Raw genomic sequence first — 25,056 nt, forward strand, 5'->3', positions numbered from 1 at the left:
CAAACATTCCAGAAAGAATTAGTACCAACTCTCCTCAAACTCTTCAAAAAAATTGAAGTGGAGGGAAAGCTACCTAATTCATTCTATGATGCCAACATCACCCTCATACCAAAACCAGGCAAAGATATTACAAAAAAAGAAAACTACAGACCAATCTCTCTAATGAATATAGATGCAAAAATCCTCAACAAAATTCTAGCAAATCGTATCCAACAACACATTAAAAGAATCATACATCATGACCAAGTAGGATTCATCCCAGGTATGCAAGGATGGTTCAACATAAGAAAATCAATTAATGTAATACACCATATCAACAAATCAAAGCAGAAAAATCACATGATCATCTCAATTGATGCAGAGAAGGCATCTGACAAGATTCAACATCCTTTCCTGTTGAAAACACTTCAAAAGATAGGAATACAAGGGAACTTCCTTAAAATGATAGAGGGAATATATGAAAAACCCACAGCTAATATCATCCTCAATGGGGAAAAATTGAAAACTTTCCCCCTAAGATCAGGAACAAGACAGGGTGTCCATCATCACCACTATTATTCAACATCGTGTTGGAGGTTCTAGCCAGAGCAATTAGACAAGAAAAAGAAATACAAGGCATCAAAATTGCAAAGGAAGGAGTAAAACTATCACTGTTTGCAAAAGATATGATATTATATGTCAAAAACCCAGAAAAATCCACAACAAAACTACTAGAGCTAATAAATGAGTACAGCAAAGTAGCAGGTTACAAGATCAGCATTCAAAAATCTGTAGTGTTTCTATACACTAGTAATGAACAAGCTGAGGGGGAAATCAAGAAACGAATCCCATTTACAATTGCAACGAAAAGAATAAAATACCTAGGAATAAATTTAACTAGAGAGACAAAAAAACTATACAAAGAAAACTACAAAAAACTGCTAAAAGAAATCACAGAAGACCTAAATAGATGGAAGGGCATACCGTGTTCATGGATTGGAAGACTAAATATAGTTAAGATGTCAATCCTACCTAAATTGATTTACAGATTCAATGCAATAGCAATCAAAATCCCAACAACTTATTTTTCAGAAATAGAAAAACCAATAAGCAAATTTATCTGGAAGGGCAGGGTGCCCCGAATTGCTAAAAGTATCTTGAGGAAAGTAAACGAAGCTGGAGGTCTCACACTGCCAGACTTTAGGGCATATTATGAAGCCACAGTGGTCAAAACAGCATGGTATTGGCATAAAGATAGATATATCGACCAATGGAATTGAATAGAGTGCTCAGATATAGACCCTCTCATCTATGGACATTTGATCTTTGATAAGGCAGTCAAGCCAACTTACCTGGGACAGAACAGTCTCTTCAATAAATGGTGCCTAGAGAACTGGATATCCATATGCAAAAGAATGAAAGAAGACCTTTATCTCACACCCTATACAAAAGTTAACTCAAAATGGATCAAAGATCTAAACAGTAGGTCTAAGACCATAAAACAATTAGAGGAAAATGTGGGGAGATATCTTATGAAACTTACAACTGGAGGCGGTTTTCTGGACCTTAAACTTAAAGCAAGAACACTGAAGAAATAAATAAATAAATGGGAGCTCCTCAAAATTAAACACTTTTGTGCATCAAAGACCTTCATCAAGAAAGTAGAAGACAGTCTACACAATGGGAGACAATATTTGGAAACGACATATCAGATAAAGGTCTAGTATCCAGAATTTATAAAGAGATTGTCCAACTCAGCAACAAAAGACAGCCAACCCAATTACAAAATGGGAAAAAGACTTGAACAGACACCTCTCAGAAGAGGAAATACAAATGGCGAAAAGGCACATGAAGAGATGCTCAATGTCCCTGGCCATTAGAGAAATGCAAATCAAAACCACAATGAGATATCATCTCACACCCACCAGAATGGCCATTATCAACAAAACAGAAAATGACAAGTTCTGGAGAGGATGCGGAGAAAGAGGCACACTTATCCACTGTTGGTGGGAATGTCAAATGGTGCAACCACTGTGGAAGGCAGTTTGGCGGTTCCTCAAAAAAATGAATATAGAATTGCCATATGACCCAGCAATACCATTGCTAGGTATCTACTCAAAGGACTTAAGGGCAAAGACACAAACGGACATTTGCACACCAATGTTTATAGCAGTGTTATTTACAATTGCAAAGAGATGGAAACAGCCAAAATGTCCATCAACAGATGAGTGGCTAAACAAACTGTGGTATACACATACGATGGAATATTATACAGCTTTAAAACAGAATAAACTTATGAAGCATGTAATAACATTGATGGACCTAGAGAACATTATGCTGAGTGAGTCTAGCCAAAAACTAAAGGACAAATACTGTATGGTCCCACTGACGTGAACCAACATTCGAGAATAAACTTGGAATATGTCATTGGTCACAGAGACCAACAGGAGTTAGAAACAGGGTAAGATAATGGGTAATTGGAGCTGAAGGGATACAGACTGTGCAACAGGACTAGATACAAAAACTCAGAAATGAACAGCACAATAATACCTAATTGTAAAGTAATCATGTTAAAACACTGAATGAAGCTGCATCTGAGCTAAAAAGAAAAAAAAGAGCAAAGTGCCCTATATGTTGTGCTTTAAAATTTATTGAGTTTTTGTAAATGTTATTTTTCACAAAAAAGAAAAAAAAGTTGATTGTGATGATAAAAAATATGTATGCCTTCAAGCCTCCTATATTCTCGAACAGCTAGAAGGAAAAATCTGAGGGGATCATGTGGTAGCCCATGACAAACTCTGGAATCTGTTCTGTAATTACTTGTTGAAGAGTGCTTTAAAAATTCTTTTTTTGAACTCTTTGAAAAAGAGTGCTTTTTTTCTTTCTTTGGTTTTTATTTATGTTATATTATACAATAAAAAAAGTTTTAAAAAAAAAGAGCAGTGCACCCCTACACCCAAGCACCCCGACGCCCGCCAAAGCCCTAGGCCGGTTTCATCAACTTCCCCCCACCCATGCAGGGAGCTGGCACCTCCTGGGTCATGCTTGGGGGCACTGTTCCTCTGGGACCTAGACCCATGCTCAGGAGCCAAGCCAGAGCCCCGCAAGTTCTACAAAGCTGGCAGGCAACATGCATCGTGGCAGGGCCCCCTGAGTTCAACAGACAAACTTGAGGCCCACCTGGCATGCTGGGTGTCTGGGAATATGGTCAGCAGAGTGGAGCAGAGACCAAGGAGCCCTCATGGAGGGGCACAGCAGCCAGGCCCACTGGGTTCATGCGCATCTGCAATGGGCTCTTGGATCAGCCCTTCAGTAAACTAGGTGGTGAGAAGGCTGCAGGAGGAAGTAAAATCCTCCTCTCATAAAGTATACCTGCCAAGTGAGGACAGGTACACTCAGATAAAGTTGCCCTAGGGAGCGGGAGTCTGGAGTCTGTGTGGGGACATTCCCCAGGGACCCCTCACTGTGGCTGGTGCTTGTTTGGAAATGGGGTGTCTGCAAATGTGACTAGTTCATAAGGTGACCTGGATGGGGCTTTGGACCCAGCCATAGGAGGGAGGAGCTGGCCATGTGGGCCCGAGGCTGGGTGGTGGCACAGGAATCCCAAGGGAGCTAAGTAGAGACCACTGACTTCTGGCTCCCTGGACAGGGAACAGAACCTCTCTACTGACCCATGGCCCTGGTGGACTGCTGCTCCAAGTCAAGCACTGTTGGTGGCTCCCAGCAGGACAGCAGTGTCTGCAGGGACAGAGGCCATGACCCCAGCCATGCAAGTAACCGAGGGCAGTGGGGGTGGGCCTTGAATAACCCAAGGGAGGCAGGATCTCCAGGACTTCTCTGCTCTATGAGCTATGGCTTGAGGGTGAGGGGGATCACAGCTGTTTGCGGGGTATAGGATGTAGGGTGTGGCGTGTGAGATGCCAGGCATTGGGTGCAGTGTGAAAGGTACAGGGTGAGGGGTGTGTGATGTGGAGTGCAGGGTTCAGAGTGTAGGGTATGGGATGGGTGTAGGGTGTGGGGTGGAGGATGCATGCTATAAGGTGCAGGGTGCAGAGGGGCTTGGGAAGTGGGGGATGTGAAGGGAACTCTGGAGTGAAGAATCAGGCCAGGAGACCCAGTTCTGGCCTCCCACACTGCCAGCTCCCCCTCAAGTGGACACTTTGTGATGGACTTTCCTTCTGGAAATAACACGTGTCAGTGCCACAGGCCTTGGGGGGGCACGTTTGGGTACCCACTGATGGGGCCACAAAGGCCATATCTCAGAAGATGTTCAACCACGAGAGAAACACACAATTCTGGCCACACAAGCCTCAGAGATGGAATGTCAGAGGCCTGGGAAAGAGCTGCCGTGGGGGGATGGAGCAGGGATTGATCCTGTGCTGGGAGAGGGTGTGAGGGGAGGGGTGCTGATCCTGTGCTGGTTGAGAGAGTGGGGGAGGGGGCTGGACCTGTGCTGAGGGAGGAGTGGGGGAGGTGGAGGGGCTGGTTCTGTGGTGAGGGAGGGCAGGGGTGTCCCCGGTGGCAAGGTGCAGTGGGGGCAGGGATTGTGAGAGCCTCCAGCCTCCAAAGGAGCAGGTCAGTATGTGCAAGGCAGAAACTCCATCCACAGAGACTGGTTGCTGCTTCTCCCCTGTTTCACGTAAACCCGGATTACCACAATGGAATGTGAGACATGTTTGCTTGCACCAAAACAACTTGCATTAGGTATTTGGTGCAGACCCCTCTGTGCCCAGGGCAGGCGCCAGACAGGGCTCTGCGACCCTGGGAATGGGGATGGCCACACGGGGTGCAGGGATGAGGCCATACTCAGTTCCCAGCAGAAGCCACCACTGGACTCTGGGCCCAGAGAGGGCCCTGAGCAAGCCCTGACTCTGTGTCTACCCCACACACTTTCTCCCTCCCATGCCAGGGGAAGGAGTGGTGAGCCTCCCCCTGTCCCATGAAGGATAAAAGAAGCATTTGGTGAGAGGCTGCAAGTTGCAGGGACAACGCATTGCCTACCTTCCCAGTCCCAGATCAGAAGAAGCGAGTTCCCAGTGGTGTGTCTGGTGTGCTCTGCATACCTGATGTGTCCTTGTGTCAGGTGTTGCCCCATGTTCCTAGGTCTGTACCCCAGGTCCCCAGGTATATACCCCATGTCACCATGTGTGTTCCATGTACTTGTGTTTTTCCTGCATCCCTAGATCTGTACCCTGTGTCCCCAGATGTGTTCCCTATGTCACCAGTTATGTGCCCTGTGTCCCAGCTGTGTGCCATGTCCCCCAGTTGTGTGTCCTGCCCACTAGGTCAGAGGCAGAAGAGGGCCAGGGAGGGAGTGGGGGTCACACATGGGCATCATGGGCTCAGATACTCTCTGAAGTTACTGGGGCATCTGCTGGTTCTGTACTACCTCCCATTCCCCACAGAGCCACCTGGGGTAGCCAGTAGGGCAAGGGCAGACGGTGGCCTCTCCTCAATGGACAGCAGACTGCCCAATGTTCATTTAGACTATGAGGCTGGGTCTCCAGCACAGTGTGGCCAGGCAGGGTGGGCGCCTGTTGAACTGCCACCTGTGCAGGGGCAGCCACAGCTCATCTCCTAGGCAACAGCCTTAGAGCCTGACAGCCTGGGGTCACAGGTGGCCTGGGAAGACCTGGGGTACAGCAGTGTCATTGGGCTCAAGGACAGTCTAGGCGGGAACCTACATATTTGGGAACTTGCACATGTGAGAATCTGCACCTGTGGGAATCTTCATGTGGGGACATACACACAGGTGTGAACCTGCACATGTGGGAACCTGCATACAGTGTGAAACTACACTCTGGTTTGAACCTGCACACATGGGAACCTGTACACTAGGGAAGTTGCACACAGGTGGAAACCTACAGTGTGAACCTGCACAAGGTATGCTCTCTGTGTCACCAGGTATCTGCACACCTGAACTTGTGTGTGAACTTGAATACATGGGAACCTGCACACAGGTGTGAAACTGTACTCAGGTGTGAACTCGCATGCAGGTATGAACCTACACTACAGTCAGAGTCACACTCTCTGAAGCAAGATGTGCTTGGCTGATTGGATCCATCAGGACCTAAAGTGGCCAAGTGGCCCATCTGGTATCTGTGGCACATGACACAGTGTGCCTGGGCAGCCACCAATGGCCTCTGGGAATGAGTGCTGGACAGACACCCTGCTGGATTCAGCCAGAGCAGCCTTTCCTGCTGCACCAATCCCTGATCCGGACCTCGCCAGGCCCTGCTGAAACCCCAAGTGTTCCCAGAGGCTGGTTCCTCTAGCAGACCAGGATGTCAGCCCAATTCTTGTGACTGTCCCAGGTTTGCTGGGCCACAGGGCTCGGAACTGAGCTGTATGTGGGATTGGGGAGCAGGAGGCAGGGCCAGCTAGGCCAAAGGCCTTCCAGGTGGGAGTAGACCCTCCAGGTGATTTGGGAGCCAGGGGTTGCATCTGGAAGATACAAGTCACAATCTCAACCTGTCCCTGGTGTCTGGGGACTTCCCCGGCAGAGGCCCCAGCCTTGGCTACATGGCTGCAGTCTGGGAGTGCTGCTGGGAACCCCAAAATTGCTAGGTCTGAGCCCCACCAAAGCAGTCCACTCCTCCCTAGTACACTATTATGTCCCCAGGACTGGGTTCTGCAGTCACCAGGGATAAGCAGAGTGACTGCCAGAAAACCCCTACCAGCCTAGGAGCTGAGCATCCCTAAGCATCTAGCCAAGAGCAGGAGACACTAGGCAGTGTCTCAGGCACCCCTTGGGTCACAGAGCTGGGCCAAGGATCTATATCTATGGCCCTGGCTAGGACAGCACTGGTGGCCACTGGGTGGCACAGAAAGATGTGCCAAGATGGGGTGCTGGGTGTGAAGTTGTCCATGGAAGATTCTGGGTACTCTAGAAGGGTCCTCATCCTGACAGAAGATTGGAGGGGTGCAGGGGTAGTGACGGTGGCCTGGGACAGCTGAACTGTGTGGACACAGCACCTGCAAATACACCATGAGGACAGAAATCAGGACCCAATATCATATGTGGTCCAAGGTGGCCACGTTACCCCCAAAGGGCAGATAGTGGGAAAAACCCACATCTGTGAGCAGATGGATGGACACTCAGACACCAAATGCCATGCAAAGAACCCTCAGACAGGAGCTGTGCCATGCTGCAACCAGAGGGAAATAAGCCGGGTAGGGAGGGCACCCTGGGGGAACATGGAGTGACCAAGTTCAGAGACCAGGGCAAAGGGGGAGTAGGGTAGGGGAGGATGGGGGAATGGCCATACGACCTGTGGGTCAAGGCAAGATGGGACCAGTTACAGCAAGTTAGTGACCACAATTAAGATAAATGGAAACCAAGTAAACAGAAACCTGCTGGAGACCTGGCAGCAGCACCACACTGTCCCAGAGAAGGCTTGGTGTAGGAAGTCTCCACATGGACACCAGCTGGACCATGAATTCCAAACCATAGCAGCCTGGGCAGGGATAGCATGCTGGGCAGCCTGATAGCCCAGCCTTCCCAGGAGTACCCCATGGCACCCCACTGCCCCTGAAGGTTGCTCTGGGCCAGAAACATTACCCGCCCTGACCATGGAGCACCCCCAAGAGGGACAGAGGCCCATGTGCTATGCAGAACCCTAGGCTGGGGGTGCCTCACCCTCATGGGCTCAGGGCTGCTCTGAGTCCTGCACAGGAGGTGGAGGTAGTCCCATGGCTGTCAGGTCCATGGAGAAGGGGCTCCTCACCCTCGTGGCACCTGCCCACCCATGCTGCTAAGCTCCGTGGTGTTGGGGTGAAGGTGGGTACAGAATGTCGGCCTGGGCTCCGGGCCAGTGCTGCTGCATAAAGAGGCCTCCAGGATGTCCTCACCCAGGGCGTCGAGCTTACTGGGAGCCAATACCCACCCTCTGCCTCCCCAACCTAGCAGACACCCTTCCCCAGTTCAGCAGAACTTCAAGAAGGCAAGATGCTTCTTGTAGGGGCAGCAAATGGGGTGTGTGGCAGTGGTGCCAGGACATGGTGGGCCCAGCTCAAGCCTCGCCCAAAGAGGCTGTCAGGGCCACCTCAACCCCTGCCCTGAGGTCACCTTCCATGGCCCATTGGAAGAAGCACAGTGGTCAGCAAAGAGACCTTGTGGGAAGAGAACCAGAAGCAGAGGGAAGGAGGACACGTGGAGAAAGGTGACCACAACCCAAGTCCACCTGGCACACCAGAATCTCACAGGCAATTGGACAGCTTCTCCCCCAGAGACACCAGCAGGAGCATGGCCCCACTTACTGTGGGGTTTGTGCCTCCAGAATCGCAAAAGAATAAGTATGTAGGTGGTTTTTGTCCTTTTTAATAATTTACAAATATTACTTCTTTTCCCCTCCCTTTCCCTTTCTCCCAGCCTGTTGCTGACTTTGTCTGCTTTCTGTTTCTGTGAATTTGCTATCTCTGGTCAACTCTTATGAGTGACATCACACAGGTTTTCCCTTTTTGTGCATGTTTATTTCACTGAGCATGTTTCAAGATCCTTCCATATTATAGCTTATCTCATAATTTCATTCTTTCTTAAAGTCAAATAGTATTCCAATCTGTATATGGACTACATTTTGTTTCACCCATTCATTTGTGGATAGACACTTGGGATGCTTCTAGGTTTGGGCTATTGTGAACAATGGTGCTATAAAAACCATTATAATGTGATTATTATTGTGAATAATGATGCTGTACAATATCTATTTGCAACCCCTTTTTTCACTCTCTTTGGTTATATGTCTTGATGTGGAATTGCCAAGTCATATGGTAATTCTATATTTATGCTTTTGCAGAACTGCCATATTGCTTTCTACAGTTTTTGCACCATTTTACATTCCCACTAACAATGCACTAGAGTCAAAATTTCTCCACATCCTAACACTTGTTATTTTCCAATTTGTTATAATAACCTTCCTCATATGTGTGATGTGGTATCTTATTATAGTTTGGCTTTGTATTTCCATAATGGTCAATGATTTGAACAATTTTCATGTGTTTATTGGCATCTTATCTATCTTCTTTGGAGAAACGTCCAAATTCCCTGCACATTTTATAACTGGGTTATCTTTTCCTTGTTTCATTAAAAAGTTCTTTATATATTCTGGACATTAAGCCCTTATCTAATATACAGTTTTAAACTATTTTCTCCCATCCTATAGGTTGTTTTTTCACTTTCTTGATAATTTTGATCAATGCACATAAGTTTCAAATTTTGATGAAATCAAATTTCTCTATTATTTCTTTTGAGGCTTATGCTTTTGGTGTCATATTTAAGAACCCATTGTCAAATTCAGGTCATGAAAAACTGCTTCTATGTTATCTTCTAAGAGTTGTTTAACTTTAGCTCTTATATTTTGGTCCTTGATTCATTTTGAGTAGATTTTTGCATATGCTGTAAGGTAGGGGTTAAATTTCATTCTTCTGCCTGTGACTATCCAGTTTTCCCAATACTGTTGGTTGAAGAGACTGTTTTATCCCCATTTCATGTGCTTAGCACATTTGTCAACAATCAATTTGCCCTAGATGTATGAGTCTATTTATGGATTTTAAATTCTGTTCCACTGGTCTATCTGTTTTTGTGCCTTTACCACACTGTTTTGATTACTGCCACTTTGTAGTTCAATTTGAAGCCAGGAAGTATTAGTCCTCCAACCTCTTCTTCTTTTTCAAAATTGTTTTGGCTGTTCAGGGCCCCTTGAAGTTCCATAAAAATTTGAAGCTCAGGTCTTCCATTCCTGCAAAAGAAAGAAAGAAAAAAGACTGCTGGAGTTTTGACAGGGATTGCACTCAATGTCTATACTGCTTTTCAAAATAATGACATAGTAATGTCAACATTTCCAGTCCATGAACAAGGGCTACCTTGTCATTTGTGTAGTTCCATTAAAATTGCTCTCAGTAGTATTTTGTAGTTTTCACTACTCAAGTCTTTTTAACCTTGAGTACATTTATTGTACATTTATTATGAAATGTTTTATTATTGTAGATTTTATGGTAAAAAAATCTGCTGTTTCAAGACACAAAGTTTGTGTAATTTGTTATGGCAGTTGTAGGAAAATGATTCAGCAAGATAAGAAGAAAAAGCATCCCACACAGAGGAAAAATATCTAATGTACAATAAAAAATAACCAGGTACACTAGGAAAAAATTACTAACAACTAGCAGAAACAATAGGCAATAGAAACAATTCAGTTTCCAATTTTTGAAGCTTGATCAGACACTGGCTTTAAAGTAACTATGTGTACTATGTACAAAGAAATAAAGGAAAAGATAAAAATTTCAAAAAGATCTGATAAGTACAAAAACTTGTATAGCATTTTCAAAATAATTACCAATTTGAAATTATGGAGCCCTTAAAAAATACAACTACAACTCAAATCTCAGTGGATGCATTTAACAGCAGGGCATATTAAACAGAGCTCTAGAGAGAATTAGTGACCTGAAGTTATGTCAAAAGAAAGAAACAAGAAGGGAAAAGGAGTGATAATACAGAAGAGATGGGGAGAGTCTGGGCTCAGGGAGAGGTTCTGATGTACATGTAATTGTAGTCCCAGAGGAGAGAAGGGAGAAAGGATCAAAGGCAATATCTGAAGAATTCTTGCTAATGTTTCTCAAATCTAATTTAGGAAATTAGGTTATGGGTTCAAGAAGGACTATGACCCTAAACCTGAAAAGCATTTACTGAAAGTAAAATTGAAAGACAAAATCTTAAGATCATTTAGAGAAAAAAAGTCAAATTGCCTTCAAAGGAAACAACTGTTAGACGACAAATAACTTCTAAAGAAACAGTAGAAATGAGAAGAAAATGGGATGGTTTCATTAAAGTGCTGATAAAAAATAACTGCCAACCCCAAAACCTTATATACAGTGAAGACATCTTCAAACACAGGGGTAAAATGATGACATCAACAGGCCCATAGTAAAAGAACTACCAAAGAGCATTTACTAGGCTGGGGGAAAATACTGCTGCAAGATTCAGGCAGGAATTAGGGTTTGGGAATATGTCAATAAATTAGCCCTTGATGACAAAAAACAAAATATTATTTTAGTGAATATTGATTATGGAAAGCAACTGCAATGATAATTTATTATAGAATTTAAAATATAGACAGAGATAAAATATGTGATAGCAGTGATATTTGAGTTGGTTAGAGATAAATGGGTTTAAATGTTCTAAGACCACTGAATTCATGGCAAGGGATTCGGAGTCCTAATTACTATCAAATATTAGATTTCATAAGTCAAGGGCTCATATAATTTCTAGTGTAACCACTAAAATAGCATCCTAAAAGTGTAAAGCTTTCAAGCAAATGGGGCAGATGGATCTGAAATATTAAAAACATCAATCTGATAAAAGGCATGAAAGAAGGGCAAAAGGAACACAAGCAAGAAGTACAAAATAGAGCACATTAAGATAGATTTAACTGAGACTTCCAGGCCAAGACGGAGACTTAACAATGTGCGCATTTAAGTTCATCCTCCAGAACAACTACTAAGTAACCAGAAACAGTACAGAACAGCTCCTGGGGCCACGTCAGTGACTGGACACACAGTGTACTCCAGTCTGGACCAGCTGGACCAGCTGCAAGCCCCCCCGGAACTGTGAGTACCCCAAGCCATGGTGGCTGCTGCCCCTCCCCTACAGGCTGCTTCCCAGAGGGGAAAGGGAAGAGACTTTACCAGCAGCAGGGGCTGAGTCCAACCAAATGCGAATGGTGGAATTAATTAACAAATTATGACTACTAAAAATAGGCCCCCAGCTCAGGTGAACCTGGCCAAAGTGGAGGTCACTCATTTTTGTCCCAGCACCAAGGGGTCAGGGCTCACTGAAAAAGAAAAGCAAAGGGAAACAGAGGTTTTTGTGGCTGTGTTTCTAAAAAGGCTTGACTGCCTTTGGATACAGCAGCAGGGCTTCCCAGGCTGCAACTTCCCCAGGCATAGGCAGAAACAAACTTGTTTGAGGACTTGTCTGGAGCTTGTGCCTTCCCCAGGGAGGGGTGAAGCCCAATTCAGGTGGGGTCTCCCCCTCAAGGAATTCAGACAACAGGGCTTGGTAATTTGAAGCCATTAAAACCAGCCTACAACCTCTCTGTCTCCACCACGCCCCCAGTAGGGAGTCTGCCAAAGTTAAAGGTACTACATCATCTTATGCTGGTGGGACCTGTAGGCAGACAAGTACCACATACTGGGCAGGATAAGAAAAACAGAGCCCAGAGACTTCACAGGAAAGTCTTTCAACATGCTGGGTCTCACCCTCAGGGAAAACCAATTCAGGTGACTCTTTCCTCCTGACAGGAGGCCAATTTGGTCTGGGAAAATCTGGCTTGGGTCTATAACACCTAAGTAGACCCTCCTAAGGGTGAGGGGAAAAGGCACCATCCAAGCAGGGCAAGAAACAAGAATTGAAAAATTCTCCTCTGTTAAACAAAACTTAAGCTAGGCGTCCAGATAAAGCTGAACTGAATGTCAAAGAGCAGATAAACAACAAATTCATCCAGCAAGAAAACCCTAGGTAAAAGAAGTGAAAGCAATCTCCAGAATATACTAATTGAGGTAATTAAATGCATAGACACCAGCAAAATATAACAAATCACACTAGGAAAATTGAAGATATGGCCCAGTCAAAGGAACAAACCAAAAATTCAAATGACATATAGGAGCTGAAACAATTAATTCATAATATATGAACAGACATGGAAAACCTCATCAAAAAACCAAATCAATGAATTGAGAGAGGATATAAAGAAGACAAGGAATGAACAAAAAGAAGAAATTGAAAGTCTGAAAAAAGAAATCACAGAACTTATGGGAATGAAAGGCATGGTAGAAGAGATGAAAAAACAATGGAAACCCACAATGGTAGATTTCAAGAGACAGAACATAGGATTAGTGAACTGGAGGAAGGAACATCTGAAATCTTGCAAGAAAAAGAAAAATAGGGAAAAAATGGAAAAATATGAGCAGGGACTCAGGGAATTGAAACACAATGTGAAGTACATGAATATATGTGTTGTGGGTGTCCCAGAAGAAGAGAAGAGGAAAGGAAGAGAAAAACTAATGGAGGAAATTATCACTGAAAATTTCTCAACTCTTATGAAAGACTTAAAATTACAGATCCAAGAAGTGCAGCATACCTCAAACAGAATAGATCCAAATAGACACACTCCAAGATTAGTAAATACTAATCAGAATGTCAGAGGTCAAAGAGAAAGAGAGAATCTTGAAAGCAACAAGAGAAAAGCAATCCATCATGTACAAGGGAAACCCAATAAGACTATGTGTAGATCTCTCAGCAAAAACCATGGAGGTGAGAAGACAATGGGATGATATATTCAAATTATTAAAAGAGAAAAACTGCCAACCAAGAATTCTATATCCAGAAAAATTGTCCTTCAAATGTGAGGGAGAAATTAAAACATTTTCAGACAAGAAATCACTGAGAGAATTTGTGACCAGAGACCAGCTTTGCAAGAAATACTAAAGGGAGGACTAGAGACAGATACGAAAAGACAGAAGAGAGAGGTGTGCAGAACAGTGTAGAAAGGAAGACTATGAGCAAAGGTAAAAAGAAGGAAAATTAGATATGACGTATAAAATCCAGAAGGCAAAATAGTAGAAGAAAGTACTACCCATGCAGTAATAACACTAAATGTCAATGGATTAAACTCCCTAATCAAAACACTGACAGAATGGATTAAAAAACAGGACCCATCTATATGCCGTCTCTACTCAAAGGACATGAGGGCAAGGACACAAATGGACATTAGCATACCAATGTTTATAGCAACAATACTTACAATTACCAAGAGATGGAAACAACCAAAATGTCCATCACCAGATGGGTGGCTAAACAAACTGTGGCATATATGGATGAGGGAATATTATACAGCTGTAAGACAAAATAAAGTTATGAAGTATGTAACAACATGGACAGACATTAAGGACATTATGCTGAGTGTGATTAGCAAAAAAAAAGGACAAATACTGTATGGTCTCACTGATATGAACTGACATTAGTGAATAAACTTAGAATATTTCACTGGTAACAGAGACTACCAGGAGAAGAAATAGGGTAAGATATTGGGTAATTGGAGCTGAAGGGATACAGATTGTGCAACAGGACTGAATATAAAAACTCAGAAATGGACAGCGCAATACTACATAACTGTAATAAAATTATGTTAAAACACTGAATGGAGCTGAGCATGAGAATGATAAAGGGTGATAAGCAACTCTCTTGCTGTTTTCAAGATTCTCTCTTTCTCCTTGACCTCTGACATTCTGATTAGTAAATGTATTGGAGTATGTCTATTTGGATCTATTCTGTTTGGGTTATGCTGCACTTTCTCTTTGACCTCTGACATTCTGATTAGTAAATATCTTGGAGTATGCCTATTTGGATCTATTCTGTTTGGGGTATGCTGCACTTCTTGGATATACAGGATAAATTCCTGTAATTTTTTAAATTAATAAAAAATTTAAATCACAAAGAAAGATAAATGATAAAAATTGAGATGGTATAATCTAGGAATGCCTAGAGTGTATAATGATAGTGACTAAATGTACAAATTTTAAAAATGTTTTTGCATGAGGAAGAACAAAGGAATGCCATTACTGCAGGGTGCTAAAAATAGATAGTAATTAATATTTTCAAATCTCAACTGATGTGTGAGACTAAAGCAAAAAATGGTTATTTGGTAAAAAAAAAATTATATTTTGACTAATGCATCTCCTAATATATCTTATGTAGGTAGTTGGTTGAACAACATAAGTACATGGAACCTTGGGTAGGAAGTGAGATTTTGTTGGGTTGTCCAGAGTGATGCCCCAGCGAATCCCAGTGTGATTTGATCAGTGAGTGGAAAAGTATTTGCAAAGTCCCTTTGGGGAATGGTGAGAATGGGGGAAAATTCAACCTCCCTAAGTTGAATTCTTGATATTCTCACAAGCAGTGTGGACAACCAAAGCTATAGGCTGAGTCCCCAGTCTTGGGGCTTGTTCATATGAAACTTAACCCCACAAAGGATAGGTGAAGCCTACTTAAAATTAGGCCTAAGAGTCACCCCCAAGAGAACCTCTTTTGTTGCTCAGATGTGGCCTCTCTCTCCAGCCAACACAACAAGCAAACCCACCACCCTCCCCCTTTCTACATGGGACATGACTCCCAGGGGTGTGGACCTTCCTGGCAATAAGGGACAGAAATCCTAGAGTGAGTTGGGACTCATTCTAGGGGAAGGGGAAGAGTGAAATGAGACAAAATAAAGTGTCAATGGCTGAGAGATTCCAAAGAGATTCAAGAGGTTATCCTGGAGGTTATTCTTACACATTATATAGATACCACCTTTTTAGTTAAGGTGTAATGGAGAGGTTGGAGGGAACTGCCTGAAAATGTAGAGCTGTGTTTCAGTAGCCATGTTTCTTGATGATGATTATATAATGATATAGTCTTCAGAATGTGACTGTGTGATTGTGAAAACCTTGTGTCTGATGCATCTTTTATCTACCTTGTCAACAGATGGTAGAACATATGGAAAAAAGTAAATAATAGGGGGAACAAATGTTAAAATAAATTTAGTTTGAAATGCTAGTGATCAATGAAAGGGAGGGCTAAGGGGTATGGTATGTAAAATTTTTTTTGTTTTCATTATATTTTTCTGTTGTCTTTTTCTGAACTGATGCAAATGTTCTAAGAAATGATCTTGATGATGAATATGCAACTATGTGATGATATTGTGAATTACTGATTATATATGTAGAACAGAATAAGCATATACTAAGAATGTTTGCATTTATTTCTTGTAATTTTTTAAATTAATAAAAAATTTTAAATATATAGATTTAACTCAATTTATCACTAGTTACATTAAACATAAATGAACTGATATTTCAGTTATGTGTCAAACTTTTTCAGTCTGGAAAAAATTAAAAATATTATACAAAGTACAACTCTATGCTATTTATGGGAGTACTTGCAAAATGTAAGGATATAATATAAAAATTTATATCATGCAAACCCTAAAAGAAATCTGTTGTAGCTACATTAATATCAGGCAAAGTAGCCTTTAGGGAAAATGCATTAGTATGACTACAAAGGGATATTTCTTACTAAGAACAGGTGGAACTCACCAAGAAGTTGCAATATTCTAAATTAATATGCACCTAACAATACAGCCTCAAAATGGATAAAGCAAACACTAGCAAAACTAAAAGGAGACACAGAAAGTACACAAATTCGAAGACTTTAGACACGTTAATCTGTAACTGTTTTTTTTTAATGTTGGGGAAGAGGGCACTGTAGAGGGCCGCAAGACTCAGTCCTTCCATGAGAACAACTGTTAAACAGGCAGGAATGGCCTGAACCAACTATGTTGAAACTCAGGATGCTGGAAGGGCCTTGAAAGCACCCAGGGAAGAACAGGAGGTAAGGCCTGGTAAGCCACAGTATAGAACCATAAACTGCTCTCTGTGTCATGGCTATCACCACTCATACACTACTTTCAATATTTCTGCAATGGGGTACAGTCCCTCACTGGCTGCTGCCAACAGAAAGGAATATGAAAACCCTCTTCCCCAAGAATAGGGGTGGTAAACATTTTTTATTGTGAGATATAACATATATAAAAAAGTAATAATTTTTAAAGTACATTGTGACAAGTGGTTATAGAACAAATTTCAGGGTTTTGCATGGGTTACAGTTCCACAATTCCAGGTTTTTCCTTCTAGCTGCTCAAAGATAGTGGATATGAAAAGAAATATCAGTATAATGATTCAGAAGTCATACTCATTTGTCAAATCCTTTCTTCTCTGTTATACCTCCTTCTCCTTTGATGCTTCTCCCAATCTTGTGTGCTATTTCTAACTTCTTCATGTTGAAAAGGGGTGTGAAAATTATGGGGTAGGGGTTGGAACTTGATGTTCTAAAGAGGCTAACCCCTCTGTGGTTCAGGGCTTATCTAGACTGGGAAGCATCTGGAGGTTGTAGGTTTCTGGAAATTAATGTTAGTGTGTGAAACTTTGGTAGAATCTCAGAGAGCCCTAGGTATTCTTTGGGTTTGATAGGAATGGCTTTAGTTGAGGGTTGGCAAACCATGAACATGGGTCTTGATTAATGAATTTGAAGTCTGGGTCCCAGAGCTGGGGCAGTTATTGCTTCAACCCTCCCCAGACGGGGCAGAGGTGGTGGAGATATAAAGATGCATTGCTTATTTCCTCAGGACCCTCAAGACTATGAGGAACAGTTGGCTAAATGCTACATTTGCTGGGCAGCAAGGAGAGCTAAGCTTTGGGAGCTTTTGGAAGAGCTCTTGATGCCCCTCCTGACCCCTCTCCTGGGACTTTGGAGCTTGTCTGTGCCCCCTCTGTGGGTCCCTGGCCCTTTTTTGACTGGAAAATACTGAATTGGTTAAGTTCTCTCTGCAGTGACCCTCCTCCCAGAATTTGCCCTCCAGGCAAAAGTAGCTGAGACAACCAAAGGAGTGTTTTGAGATTTGAGGAGTATAAAAAAACCAAGGTGGATAGTCTGGAACAAAAGCTTGCCAGCTTTAGATACACAGGAGAAGGAAATTTTCTCCTGGGAAACAAACGGCTATGTAAATTTACATATGGCTATGTAAATTCCATAAATGGGGAAACTCCAAAATAAATAAGCAAGAGCTTAGGACAAGGCAGAAACCTGGAGATGGGGGTGGGAAAAACCCTGCACATTACATTTGTCTTGGGCAGACCTTCCCTACTAACGGAAATGAAGTTCAATGTCATGGCCAGGTGCCTGTGTCAACTTGGCCAAGTGGTGGTACCTGTTTGTCTGGTTGGGCAAGTGCTGGCCTGTCTGTTGCAATGAGGACATTTCATAGAATTAGATCATGATCAAGTCAGTTGCATCCACAGGTGTTTCCATTTGTGATCAGCCAGGGGGAGTGTCTTGTGCAATGAGTGATGCTCAATCTAATCACTGAAAGCCTTTGAAGGAGAATTCAGAATCTCTTCCTGCTTTGGCTGATGAACCTCTCCTGTGGAGTTTGTCCAGACCCTCCATCGGAGTCACTGGTTTCACAGTCTGCCCTGTGGATTTTGGACTCTGCATTCCTGTGGTCTTGTGAGCCACTTTTATACATTTTATATTTGTGAGTGTTCCTGTTGATTTTGTTTCTCTAGAGAACCCTAACTAATACATTTTGGTACTAGGAGTGGTTCTTAAGAAACAGAATCTTAAAACTGGGGTTCTATGAATGGTTTTATACTCTGACTGGACTCAAAGGCACTAAGGACTTTGATTCCCATAATCAGAATGACACTTCCAATCCATGGAGTGAGTTGGCAGAAGAAATAGTCAAAATATCACCATTCAATTCTCCTAATGTTTTGCTTGTATGAAGCCAGTCTCTGGGGGATAATGTTTTTGACACCTTTATGGAGTTTTGTGGAAATAAGAAGTATAGAGATGTTAGATGGTTCTTGTTAGATACTCTGGATAAATTAAGGAGTGAAAGGGATGGGCTTAAGGCTTCAAACGAGAAGCTTAAGCACAGTCTGACAGATGTAGAAGTTTCTATGAGTATCCTGAATGAGAATCTTATTTCCTGTAGCTTTAGACTTAAGAGCTCTGAAAATCAGACTCAGAATCTTATTGTTAGAGAAGTAGCATTATCACATAGATCTCAATGTTGCATACTGTCTGCCATTAAAGTGAGGACATTCATTGGAAAGGAGTGGGACCCTGAAAATGAGATGGTGACACATGGATTGAAAATGATGTCGGGTCAAGGCTGAAAACTAGGTCATTCTGAGTCTTGTCTAGATAGCCCTGTAATAGTCTGCTCTGAGGACCTAGTCACCCGACCTCCAGCCTGTCTTGAGGAGTTGGCCACCCAACCTCCTCCTAAAGGGATTAGCCCTAGAGTGATTAATCCTGTTTTACCACACAAAACTGCAAATGAATGTCCTGAAGCAAATGGCTTGGAAGATATTTCTAATTCTTTTTATGACCCCCCCCACCACCCATTTCTTCCAGACCTATAACTAGATTAAAGTCCCAACAGGCCCCTAAAGGTGAGGTGCAAAGTATCACACATGAGGAGGTATGTTGTACTCCAAAAGAACTGTGTGAGGTTTTCCTGTTTATATGGATGCAAATCAGGGGAATGTGTGTGGCAATGGATTTTAAGGGTGTGGGAAAATGGTGGGAGGAATATAAGGCTGGATCAGGCTGAATTTATTGATATGTGCTCCCTAAGCAGAGATTCTACATTCAATGTTATAGCCTGAGGGGTTAGAAAAGGTATTAACAGTTTGTTTGGATGATTGGTTGAAACATGGATGAAAAGGTAGCTAACATTACCTGAGACTGAAATGCCAGAACTGCCCTGGTATAATGTAGGTGAGGGGATCCAGAGACTTAGAGAGATTGGAATGTCAGAGTGGGTTTATCATGCAAAGCCTGATCTTACACCCCAGGAATGTCCAGAGGATGTACCTTTTACCAGAACAGTGACAAATTTGTGAGACAAGCACCATCATCCATGAACAGTTCTGTAGTTGCATTTCTCTGTAGGACAGATATTACTGTAGGAACTGCTGTCACTGAGCTGGAATCCTGAAACACAATTGAGATGATGGGATCCTGAGCTGGCAGAAGCTAGGTGGCAGTACTTAATTACCAAAGACAGGGTAGACATGGCTATTATAATAGACAGCAAACCCAAAGCAGGAGTCAAAATTATATGACTTACAGAGATTTGTGGCATTGGCTAACAAATCATGGGGTACCTAGAAATACAATAGAAGGGCAGTCTACTAAATTCTTGTTTGAGCTGTATAAACAAAAGAGTTCTAGGTCCAGTGAACAGAAGTCCAACCTGAATTACAAAAACACAGCGTCACGGCCCCTTAATCAATTTCCAGACTTGAAACAGTTTACAGACCCAGAGCCCCTTGAGTGATGGGGAGGCCATGTCCCTTTGTGGGAGAACTCTGTTATACTGCCACAAATTTATACTGCTAATCTTCCTCCAAGCCTTTCCCCAAGGAGACTGATGGCCTTTTACCAGGGTAACTATGCATTGGGGAAAAGTAAATGATCAGCTATTTCGGGGACTACAAGACACTGGTTCAGAAGTGGCATTAATTCCAGGGGACCCAAAACATCACTCCGGACCACCAGTCAGAGTGAGGGCTTATGAAGGCCAGGTGATCAATGGAGTTTTAGGTCAGGTTCATCTCACAGTGGGTCCAATGGGCCCCTGGAATCATTCTGTAGTTATTCCCCGTTCCAGAATGTATAATTGGTATAGACATACTGAGCAACCAGCAGAATCCCCACATTGGCACTCTAACTCATGCAGTGAGTGCTATTATGGTGGGAAAGGCCAAGTGGAAGCCACTAGAACTACCCTTACTGAGCAAAATAGTAAATCAGAAGCATTACCAGATTCCTGGAGAGATTGCAGAGATTACTGCCACTTTTAAGGACTTGAAGGATGCAGGAGGGGATGATTCCGATCACATCACCATTCAACTCTCCTATTTGGCCTGTGTGAAAGCAGATGGGTCTTGGAGGATGACAGTGGATTATCATAACTTCAACCAGGTGATGACTCAAATTGCAGCTGCTGTTCTAGATGCGGTATTATTGCTTGAAAAAATCAATACATCTCCTGGTACCTGGTATGCAGCTATTGATCTGGAAAAGGCTTTTTTCACAATAGCTATTAGTAAGGACCAGAAGAAACTGTTTGCTTTCAGCTCGCAAGGTCAGCAATATACTTTCACTGTCCTACCTCAGGGGTATATCAACTCTCCAGCCGTATGTCATAATCTTGTCCGCAGGGAACTTGATCATTCCTCCCTCCCACAAGACATCACACTGGTCCATTATATTGATCATATCATGTTGATTGGATCTAGTGAGCAAAAAGTAGCAACTACTCTAGACTTACTGGTAAAGCATTTGTGTGTCAGAGGATGGGAGATAAATTCAACAAAAATATAGGGGCCTTCCACCTCAGTGAAATTTCTAGGTACCCAGTGGTGTGGGACATGTTGAGATATCCCTTCTAAGGTGGAGGATAATTGCTGCATCTGGTCCTTCCTACCACCAAAAAAGAGGCACAACACCTAGTTGGTCTCTTTGGATTTTGACAGAAACATATTCCTCATTTGGGTGTGCTACTCCAGCCCATTTATCTAGTGACCAGAAAAGCTGGTAATTATGAGTGAAGACCTGAACAAAAAGAGGCTTTGTACAAGCTGCTCTGCCACTTGATCATATGATCTAGCAGATCAAATGGTGCTAGAAGTGTCGGTGGCAAATAGAGATGCTATCTGGAGCCTTTGGCAGGCCCCTATAGGAGAGTCACAAGGCAGACCCTTAGGATTTTGGAGCAAAGCCTTACCATCTGCTGCAGATAACTACTCTCATTTTGAGAAATAGATTTTGGCCTGCTACTGGGCCTTAGTAGAGACTGAATGCTTAACCATGGGACACCTAGTTACCATGAGAACTGAGTTGCCTATCATGAGCTAGATGTTGTCTGACCCACCAAGCCATAAAGTTGGGCATGTACAGCAGCACTCTATTGTGAAATGGAAATGGTATACATGAGATAGGGCCAGAGTAGGTCCTGAAGGGACAAATAAGTTACATAAAGAAGTGGGCCCAATGCCCATGGTCTCTACTCCTGCCACATTACCTTCTTTTTCCCAGACCACAGCTATGACCTCTTGGGGAGTTTCTTACAGTGAATTGACTGAGGAAGAGAAACCTTGGGCCTGGTTTACTGATTGTTCTAATTTGCTAGTTGCCGGAATGCAACACACCAGAGACGGATTGGCTTTTAATAAAAGGGGATTTATTTTGTTGGTTCTTCAGAGGAAAGGCAGCTAACTTTCCACTGAGGTTCTTTCTTACGTGGAAGGCACAGGATGGTCTCTGCTGGTCTTCTCTCCTGGTCCCTGGGTTCCAACAACTTTCCCCGGGGTGACTTCTTTCTGCATCTCCAAAGGCCTGGGCTGAGCTGCTAGTGCTGAGATGAGGAATGCCGAGCTGCTTAGGCTGTGCTACATTGCGTTCTCTCATTTAAGCACCAGCCAATTAAGTCAAACATCACTCATTGCACCAGACATGCCTCCTAGCCGACTGCAGATGTAATTAGCAACAGATGAGGTTCACGTACCATTGGCTTATGTCCACAGCAACAAGACTAGGTATGCTCACCTGGCCAAGTTGACAACTGAATCTAACTAACACACAGATGGTTCAGCATGATATTCAGGACAGCTGCAGCACTCCAACCCCTTTCTGGGATGGCCTTGTAGGAGAGTGGTGAGGGAAAATCCTCCCAGTGGGCAGAAATTTGAGCAGTGCACCTGGTTGTTCATTTTGCTTGGAAGGAGAACTGGCCAGAGGTGTGTTTGTATACTGACTCATGGGCTGTTGCTAATGATTTGGCCGGATGGTCAGGGACTTGGAAAGACCATAAACAGAAAATTGGAGACAAAGAGGTCTGTGGGAGAAATATGTGGATAGAACTTCTGAGTGGGCTATAAGCATGAAGATATTTGTGTCCCATGTGAATGCACACCAGAGGGTGACTTCAGCAGAGGAAGGTTTTAAAAAATCAAGTAGATAAGATGACTCATTCTGTGGATATCAGTCAGCTTTTTCCCCAGCAACTCCTGTCATTGCCAAATGGGCTCATGAACAAAGTGGTCATGGTGGCAGAGATGGAGTTTATGCATGGGCTCTGAAACATGGGCTTCCACTCACCAAGACTGACTTGGCTACAGCCACCGCTGAGTGCCCAATCTGCCAGCAGCAGAGACACACACTCAGCCCCCAATATGGCACCATTCCCCAGAGTGACCAGCCAGCTACATGGTGGCAGGTTGATTACATTGGACCACTCCCTTCATGGAAGGGGTAGTGATTTGTTCTAACTGGAATAGACACATACTCTGGATATGGGTTTGCTTTCCCTGCACGCAATGTTTCTCCCAATACTACCATCTGTGTGCTTACAGAATGCTTTACCTATCATCATGGTATTCCACATAGCATTGCTTTGGATCAAGGAACACATTTCACAGCAAATGAAGTGTGGGAATGGGAACATGCTAATGGAATACTCTGGTCTTACCATGTTCCCCATCATCCAGAAGCAGCTGGATTGATAGAATGGTGGAATGGCCTTCTGAAAACTCAATTATGGTGCCAACTAGGTAGCAATACCTTAAAAGGCTGGGGTTATGTTCTCCAGGAAGCTGTATATGCTCTGGATCAGTGTCCCCTGTATGGTGTTGTTCCTCCCATAGCCGGGATCCAGGGGTCCAGGAACCAAGGGGTGGAAATGGGAGTGGCACCAGTCACTATTACCCCTAGTGATCCACTGGGAAAAGTTTTGCTTCCTCCCCCTGCAACCCTGAGCTCTGCTGGTCTATAGGTTTTAGTTCCAAAATGGGGAGTGCTTCCAGCAGGAGCAACAACGATTCCATTGAACTGGAATCTAAGTCTGCCACTTTGGGCTCCTCATGCACCTTGATCAACAAGCCAAGAAGGGGACTGCATTATTATCTGGGATGATTAACCTTGACTATCAGGGGGAAACAGGACTGCAAGTACACAATGGAGGTAAAGAAGAGTCTTTTTGGAATATAGGAGATTCCCTGGGGAGTCTTTTAGTACTCCCTTGCCCTGTGATTAAAATCAATGGAAAACTGCAACAACACAATCCAGACAGGACTACCAATGGGTCTGAAACTTCAGGAATGAAGGTTTGGGTCTCCCCACCAGGCAAAGAACCATGGCCAGCTGAAGTGCTTGCTGAGAGTAAAGGGAGCATGGAATGGGTAGTGGAAGAAGGTAGTGATAAATATGAACTATGACCACATGGTGAGTTACAGAAATGAGGACTGTGATGCTGTTTGGTTCCTGTTATACTATTTAAGTTGTAAGATATCAAGTTTAAGAATGAATGTTACCCAAGGACTTGTACCCTATTCTGGAGAGAGTTAATGTGTTTCCAGTTATATATAGGACGGTTGAGTATTGTTAGGTGAAAGAAAAAAGTATGTTTTAATGTTTTTTATTTAGAAATTAGGTATGGTTTAAGGTGATATATATAGCCACCAAGTTGACAAGGGTTGGACTGTCATGGTCAGGTTCATGTGTCAACTTGGTCAAGTGGTGGTACCTGTTTGTCTGGTTGGGCAAGTGCTGGCCTGTCTGTTGCAATGAGGACATTTCATAGAATTAGATCATGAGCATGTCATCTGCATCCACAGCTGATTCCATTTATAATCAGCCAGGGGAAGTGTCTTCTGCAATGAGTGGTCAATCTAATCACTGGAAGGCTTTTAAGGAGGATTCAGAAGAGACAGGCTCTCTCCCTGCTTTGGCTGATGAGTCTCTCCTGTGGAGTTTGTCCAGACCCTCCATGGGAATCATCAGCTTCACAGCCAGCCCTGCAGATTTTGGAATCTGCATTCCCACAGTTATATGAGCCGCTTTTATACATTTTATATTTGTGAGTGTTCCCTGTTGATTTTATTTCTCTAGAGAACCCTAACTAATACAGTCAAGAATCTGTCTTATCACCTTTTGTCACAAAACCACAACCATGGAAACAAATCCTAGCATTAATCTTTTAAAATGTAAGAGTGGACAGTGTGCAATAAGATTGCAAGACAAATAAACATGAAATAATGACCCACACAAGGGAAGAAATAAAAATATAGAAAATATCAATGAAGAAGGTGAGACTGTGACCACATAAAGCACATCTTTATACAAATGATCTTGAAAGCATTCAAAGCAATGAAAGAAAGTACAGAAAAAGGACTGCAAGATATCAGGAAAACAATGAATGGAAAATATAAGAGTCTAAGTAAAGAGATAGAAAATTTAAAAGGGAACCAAAGAGCACTATTGGAGTTAAGGATCACAATAACTGAAATGAAAAATACTGAGGAGGGTTTTAACAGCAGAATCACACTGGAAGAAGAAAGAATCAGTGACTTTGCAGACAAGACACTTGAAAAGAGTCAGGCTGAGGAATCAGAAAGAAAAAAAGTAGTATTTTAAGC

The 25,056-nt window shown here is 43.1% G+C and overlaps 1 long non-coding RNA gene across 1 annotated transcript in view; it reads right to left on the reverse strand.

The window, feature by feature from the left end:
* Positions 1-9,550: 9,550 nt before the first annotated feature.
* Positions 9,551-25,056, reverse strand: part of LOC143681197 (uncharacterized) — a 38,320-nt gene continuing 22,814 nt past the window's right edge. The window contains exons 2-4 of the long non-coding RNA XR_013174456.1: positions 20,402-20,505; positions 13,776-13,867; positions 9,551-9,716 (exon numbers count right to left, since the gene is read on the reverse strand). This is a non-coding gene — a long non-coding RNA (uncharacterized LOC143681197). The remainder of the gene's footprint in view (positions 9,717-13,775; positions 13,868-20,401; positions 20,506-25,056) is intronic.

Source organism: Tamandua tetradactyla, chromosome 4 (assembly GCF_023851605.1).
Source record: "Tamandua tetradactyla isolate mTamTet1 chromosome 4, mTamTet1.pri, whole genome shotgun sequence".
NCBI lineage: Eukaryota > Metazoa > Chordata > Mammalia > Pilosa > Myrmecophagidae > Tamandua > Tamandua tetradactyla.